Source organism: Marmota monax, unplaced genomic scaffold, assembly GCF_021218885.2.
Source record: "Marmota monax isolate L192 unplaced genomic scaffold, Marmota_monax_Labrador192_F-V1.1 WCK01_AAM20220418_F8-fsc00004, whole genome shotgun sequence".
NCBI lineage: Eukaryota > Metazoa > Chordata > Mammalia > Rodentia > Sciuridae > Marmota > Marmota monax.
Genome location: NW_026692881.1, coordinates 23,273,428 through 23,281,006, shown reverse-complemented (window position 1 = coordinate 23,281,006; position 7,579 = coordinate 23,273,428). Strand labels below are relative to the sequence as shown.

At 36.8% G+C, this 7,579-nt stretch overlaps 1 pseudogene; it reads right to left on the bottom strand.

Annotated features, from left to right (window-relative positions):
- Positions 1–2,382: 2,382 nt before the first annotated feature.
- On the bottom strand, positions 2,383–3,111 carry LOC124096364 (melanoma-associated antigen F1-like; annotated as a pseudogene).
- Between the last annotated feature and the right edge of the window lie 4,468 nt (positions 3,112–7,579).

The window sequence follows — 7,579 nt, the reverse complement described above, 5'->3', positions numbered from 1 at the left end:
CTTAGCACTATGACAGCAATTTTAAAGAGCTCAATGTGTATTGCTATTACTAATATTAAGGCAATTGTGGCTTTCAACATATAGACCTTGAAAATCTCATAACCATAGAATCATAGAGTTGGTTGAAATGCCTCATAATTATCATCTCTCTGAACTCCTCAATTACGAATGAAGCTCTTTCAGGCCACCTCACAATTCAACACAATTCACCATTATCCCAGAGAGATAATCAATTGGATGTTCAGAATTCCTTTCACTTTTTGTGTGTGTTGGTTTTCTTAAGATAGTTTATCCCTTGACTCAGCCTCTTTAGGAGAGTCTCAGAAGAGTTTTGGGTCAATATGATGACTTCTTTCCTACTCTTTTCATTAGTCCTTAGTGTGACATTATTTGACTAGATAGATTTTCAGAGTCAGGAAAAAGGAACTGGGTTGGCATTGCTGAATTAATCATTGTTAATACCTGTTTATGTGCCCAGAAAATCCCCTATCAAATCATGCTTCATAATAATTGGAAGAGAAAACTAGATTTTGGCAATAGGATCCAGGAGTACTAGTGCCAACTCTGCTCTTTGGTTGTAGCCAAAAGCAAGTCACTGAATCACTTGGACCCTCAGGGCTGTATTCTAAAATGAAAGAACCAAATTTCCCCTAATGATCCTTAGTGGTAAATATTTCTCTGTTCATTCATGCAGTTGACCTCTACTTCTTTGTTTTAATTATTTTGCTTGCAGAAGAAGGATTTTGAGGTGGTAACTGTCAAGATGTAATATGAAATGAACATAATCTGAAAGATATAATTGGAGCATGAGAGCATGGGCAGAGAATTGAAAAATAAATAAAAGACTATTTATTAGTAAATGTGATGCCCAGAGCAAAGACCTCAGTGAGTGCTGGAGAAACATTAAATACTCAAGAAAAGATAGTATTTCAAAGGTGCATAGGTATTTTTCTCTAGTTTGTGAAGGGCAATTTATCTATCTATCTAGCTATCTACCCATCAATCTACCTATAGATTATTTCAGTGTCTGGGGAGCCTTGGGCTTACATGTATGTGTGAGAAGATGGCACAGGTGATGAGTGAGTGAGCCACACATGGTTTTATTGAGCATCCTCTAAACAATTCTTGTGAAGGATGAAGCTGGAGATAGGAGATGGAAGATAAAATCACCAAATTATATAATGTGGTCCCATCTGCAGGAAATTCAGACGACTGATTTAAAGTAAAATGATTTAGAGGACTAAGAATCTGTTTAAGACATTTTTGCCTGCCCCTGTTAGACCACGGGCTCCTTCTAGATGGAAACTGGCATTGATTTATCCTGGCTTTTGTCATAGCCAGCACAGTATTTGGCACATCTGAAGGGTTATTAAAGTGAATCTGTTTAGGTTGAAATGGAATAATTCACCACACTATTAAGCTGAGTTTGTGCAAGTGTCGGGGGAGAGGGTGGGGGAATGGTGAATTTTCAAATCTGGCTGAGTTGTCCTGAGCTAAGGGAAGGCCAGGGACTTAAAAGTTTGTGTTGCTTCCTGGGGAAAAGTAGGGACCGATGTCCTGAGGCATGTACTCCTAGTGGACAATTTCCAAAGAGAAGAGTAAGGAAGTTTAATTGTAAGTTTGATTTATCACTATGTGCCCAGAAAATGGAGAAGGGACGGGTTGCATTTGAGAACTAAAGCACAGCATCTCATTAGGAGACAGAGCATAAGCATCACAAGGAAGGCCATCCTTATTGTATTGGGAAGAATGGTTTCTTCCAAGGTACAAGAGGTACAAGAGCAGAAATAGGAGACCAGCTAGCCAACTACTCCAGTCAAGACGAATGGGGCTTTGATAGGGTAGTGGCAAAGGTGAGCAGAGGCAAGCACTTGATGGCAAACCAAGAGTTGAGCTTGATATAGTAAGTGGGGGAGTAGAAAGGACACACATGACCTTTACGTTTGTCCAATCATAGCTCAGCATTGCACAAATATGTTAGTGAGAATTCAGTCAGATCAGATTTTCTTCCCAAATTCATTATGCGCTCCATTGAAAATAAGCGTGTAGACCCATTAAACCAATTCTTATTAGTCTTTTTATTCTTTGCTAATGAAACTTCCATTTGATCCAATAAAACTTTTAATAACCTTTCTTTAGAAATCCATTTTTATATGTTCTAAGTAAAATAATTACTGAATAGTGAAAAATATATTCTCAATTCCACTATTCCTTTATTAAAAATTACCTGCTTAAAAATGCTTGAAGTCGGAGATTTGCCTAGGAAATAAATTATTTAAATGTAGTGTAATTTTCTCTAGGGATTGTGGGTAAAAGGAATTAGACTAATAAAACCCAGAGTATGGTTTGAATCCTGATCTCCTGGGCACAAATTAGATGTCACTAATTGGTATGATAGTTCATATTTTGGTGGACTGGTAAGACACCCACATGCATTTGAGGTATTGCTCCTATGCAAAAATCTTTCATAATAAGATTCTTTGGATACCCAAAGAGAAAATAAAACTTTGAGAGATGCACCCCCAACCAGGGCAGCATTTCCCAGACATGGGCCCCCCTGGTGCTATTACCTTTAATGTAGATAAGGCCCCAGAACATCATTAAATGACACAATCTGGGACCATCTCTCAAATCCTCTTTCTCCTCCAACTTCTCAAGATATTATAATTTATTGATTAAGATATAAGTGTGGTGTTGTGGTTGAGCTGTTTCAGCTTGAAACCAAAAACATTCAGCAGATGCTCTTCAGGACTTGCAGTGATCTCTGGGACTAGATTCTTCCAGCCTCCCATAAAATATTTCACCTTTTTGGAGTGTGTGATGAGACTCTTCTACCTGTCTTTCAGTAACAGGAACTGTACCAATCTGGCCAACACTGTCTGATTCTAAGGACAGTAGGCCTTCACTGTGCCGAGGCTCTGGCTGCCAAGGCCCTTGCCCCTTTGTGGTAAGGGTTGGCTCTGCAGCTCCCTCTTCTCTCATGGTGCCAGGTTCTTCTTGGGCCTCCTCCTGTGAAACCCTCAGGGATTGAGGATGGATATTATGGCCACCAGCCTTCTGCTTCTCAGCCCAAGTGACCAGGAGACCCCTGCTTTAGGGTTTCTGCACCATGTTTTCAAAGAGGCAAGTGTAAATTACAAACACAAGAAGAGATATGTGAGTTGCAGCTTGAACCCCAGTGGAGAGGTTGGATGGTTAAGGGGTCAGTGAGAGGAGGAATAAGAACCATAACACAGAGGCTTTGTGGCTGCTGTGCCACACTGCAAAGCTGTTCTGCTTTATTTGGTTATATATTAGCTGCCCTAATGGACATTATCTCACTGCCCTTTGATTAACATTTCCCTAATAATCAGTGATCCTGGTCATCTTTTCATATGCTACTGACGTTTGTACCTTTTTTTAAGAGCAATATCTGTGCAAGTCTTTTGTACATTTTGCATTGTTTTTGGTAGTGGTGTTAATGTTTTGAAAGTTCCCTAAATATTCTGAATATTAATATTTTAGCAGAAATGTGATTTCATAAGTAATTTCTCCCAGAGGTGTTTCCTTTTTCTCTTTAGATAGTGTCTTTTAAAAATCTGTGGAGGGGCTGGGGATGTGGCTCAAGAGGTAGCGTGTTCGCCTGGCATGCGTGTGGCCTAATTTTTTATAAGAGTTTTATAGTTTAGGGTCTTATAATTAAGTCTTCGATTCATTTTAAGCTAATCTTTCTACTGAATGTTAACTAATCAGAATAGACTAAAAGTTTATATCCACCAAAATATATATATATTTGAACCCTATACCCTGATGTGAGGTTTCTTTAAGGAGAGGCCTGACAGAGGTAATTAGGCCATAAGAATAAAGGCCTCATGAATAAGAGTAGTGTGTTCATAAAGAAAAAAAACAGAGAGTTAGTTAGCTTTCTCTCTACCATACTTGGATACAATGGGAGGTTGGTACCCTGCAACCTGGAAGAGGGCTCCTTCTAAAACAAGACCATGCTGTCACCCCAATCTCACATTTCTGGCCTCCAGTACCATGATAAATACATTTTTTTTATTATTATATACACGCAGTATGTGTATTTTGTTACAATAGCCTAAACTAACAAAAGCACTATGGGGTGCAACTTCAAACTTTTGCATGTGGAGAACCACTTTTTCCAGCACTATTTGTTGAGAGGACTGTCTTTCAAATGTCTTGTAACCCTTGTTGAAATTCCTATGCTTGTATATGTAAGGATTTCTTTTTAGAACATATTTCATTAGGTTGTACAGATCTTTATAGAAGTACCACACTTTTAATTACTGTGTACCTCTCTATATACTATGTTTTGAAATCAGATAGGATAAGTTCTCAAGATGTTTTGTTTTCAAGATTATTTTTGCTTTCATGATTCCTTAGTGTTCCACATGAATTTTAAGATTTTTTTACTATTTCCACAAGATAATATCACATGGATTTTGATAGATTAAATATCTTGGCAGTCTAAAGTCTTCCAATTGATGAACATGGGTTATCTTTTATTGAAATCTTCGTTAATTTCTTTCAGCAATCTTTTGTAGATTTCATTTTCTTCCCTATCCTTGGTTAAGTTGAATGCCTGAGTATTTTATGCTTTTTAATGATAATAAATAGATTTTTTTCTTACATTTCCTCTTCAATTGTTCATTGTTTATGTATAGAAATGCATCTAACTGTCATGTGTTGACTTTTTATCCTATTATTTTACTGAATCCATATATTAGATATACCAGTTTTTATTTTGAATATTTAGTCTTTTCTATATGTAAGATCACATTGTCTGTAAACAGAGATAATTTTACTTCTTTCTTTCCAGTTTGGATATTGCTTATTTATTTTGTCTTACCTCCTTCCTCCAACTGAATTTCTACTATTATACTGAGTAGAAGTGTTTCAAGTGAGCATATTTACTTGTTTCTGAGCTTACAGGGAACATTTTCAGTCTTTTAGTATTGAGTATGATGTTCACTGGGTTTTTTTCATATGTGGTTTATTTTATTGAAGTAGTTTCCTTCTATTTTTAATTTGCCATGTAGGTTTTTTTGAATCACGAAAGGCTAATAAATTTTTCAAAAAAAAATTTTTTTGCATCAACTAAGATGTTCACATGCCCCTTTCGTTTTCCCTTTTGTTCTGTTCATTTGGCATATTACATTGACATATTTTCATGTATTGAGGTATTCTATTCTATAAATATACTCCACTTGGTCATAGTGTATAATTCTTTTAACATACTATCAAATTCATTTGCTGCTATTTGGTTGAAGATAGTGCAACTATGTTCATAAAGGATTTGGTCTGTGGGTTTCTATTCTGGTGGTATCTTTGGTTTTGGTTTGTTTCCGTGGTGCTGGAGATCATACCCAGGGCCTCTCACCTGCCAGGGAGCTGCTATACCACTGAGCCACATCCCAGCCCTGATGGTATCTTTGGTTTGGTGTCAGGAAAATGCTGCCACTCACTAGGATGAGTGGTGGAGTATCTCTGCTTTTTACTCTTTTTGGAAAATATTGAGAAGGATTGATTATTTCCAGAGTTTTCCTGTAATGTTTTCATATTGCAATTGACTAAGGGTGACTAAAACCACGGAAAGTGAAACTTCAGATGAGGGGGAACTCCCAGATATATAAAATGTTATATTTATACAATGTATTAGAATCTAAGTGAATAACTGCAAGCCACAGAAAGAAAAAAATAATAATGTATTTTGGAAATAAAAACAATGCTATCTATCCTTTAGGGATCTATATGTAATAGTAAATATGAGATGGCCATGAATGATAATGTGAAGTTCAGCATGGCAATTACCTTTAGAAAAGTATTAATTAAAAAAAAAAACTACCATCTAGTCCATTTATCTTTACATCTATTTTCTCATGTTGTCAATGAATAGAGATTCTTTACTCTGAATATCCCTTGGTCTAGGGGCTAAGAGATGAGAAAAGAAGGAAGTAAGATTATAACACAGGAGTTACAGTCTAAGTGGAAGATACACCAAAGAGTTTAGACTACAGTGTGAACATTTAATAGTAGAGAAAACTGTCAGAAATGATGATACTTCTTGTAGCAAAAGTCCATACAAAGCCTGACTCCTGGGACATGGCTGTGGTGGTAAGGTACCATGCATGAGACAGAGCCAGCTCTGCAGCACAAGACAGGACACCTCTTGTTGGACTCTTCACTCTTCTTTCCAAGAAGCAGTGAAATCCATGACTTGAAGATGCTCCCATTTCATGTCTGGTGATTTCAAGCATTTCTTACAATATCTGATGTACTGCACAAAGGGTTTTGTTCTAGGTAATGTGTACTTTTTTGTGATATGTAAATATTCCTTATGATGTGACATCAGTGATAGGTGTCATATAACTTAGTTACTTTTCATTTGGAAAGCATATTATTCTCCACATAATCACTGATGTAAACACAGAGTACACCAGATTGGGTGATATTCTTTTTTTAACTCAACAAGGAATGTGTTATAGCAGAGATGTATTTTCATTCTTGAAAACTTTGTGTGGTATCATACAGGGGACTTAGGGGACAGCTATACTAGCTTACCTGGAGACCTCTTCTTCAGCCCTGAGAGTCTCTAAGTTTAGCTTGCAAAAGTGAGAAATGTTTTCACAGATTGCTATATAACTAAGAATCTTCTGTAGTGGAGTGTCATTGTCAGTGTCTCCAATCCCTTGTTTAAGTTGTATTTTCATTAATTTTACTTTAGTTACTGCTTGGATGATTTTAAAAATAACAACCTTCATGCAATTACTTCATTTATTTCTGTCTTAAAATTATCGCTTCTGAAATTCAAAGAAGACTCACTAGGTCTTTCATTTCAGAAATTAGTTTTTAAATAAAGTTCTTCTCATCTGGGTTTTCCATAATTTTTATAGCTTTAAATCCAACTGCCATTCTTAATGACTTCATTTCTCTAGTATGAGAAGTCATTTCTTTTCAAGTCCAATTTTACACATTTTGGTTTCAACCTCCTCATAATAAGGTGGGAAGACCGCCTTGAATCCATTTTCCAAATGAAGAAACTAATGCAGACAATTCCCTTTTCCTAGAGTATCAGGATGACAAGACAAAACCCTGGGGAGGTCAGCTGCCTACCCCATGGTCTCTGCTACTAAGCCTGAAATGTGGGAAAGTTTTATACAAACACCTGCATGTTCATACATGCACATACCAACACACACACACACCATGTGAATTTCTGAGAATACACAAAGGGAAATAAGTTGTGAACTCATTATTGTACCTGTTTTTTTTTTCCTTAAATATGGAAAGAGTAAGGAAGGGATAATTCTAATAAGGATTTCTACATCCTGCTGTGCAATTGGGTGGTCCACATAGCATGTATACCAGAGTATTAATCCACACAAAGAACCCAAGAAACCTTGGGTATTATATACCTTCAGGTATCCTCAGTATGGGTCCAGAGATCACGGTATCTGATGAGCTGTATGAATTGGAGCTCAGAAAGGAAGGATATCATAGTCAATTAAGTCTTAGATAAACTGGGAGAAACGAAGTGGAGCAAGTTTGTGACCTGCCATACCTCAGAGCTTTTAAT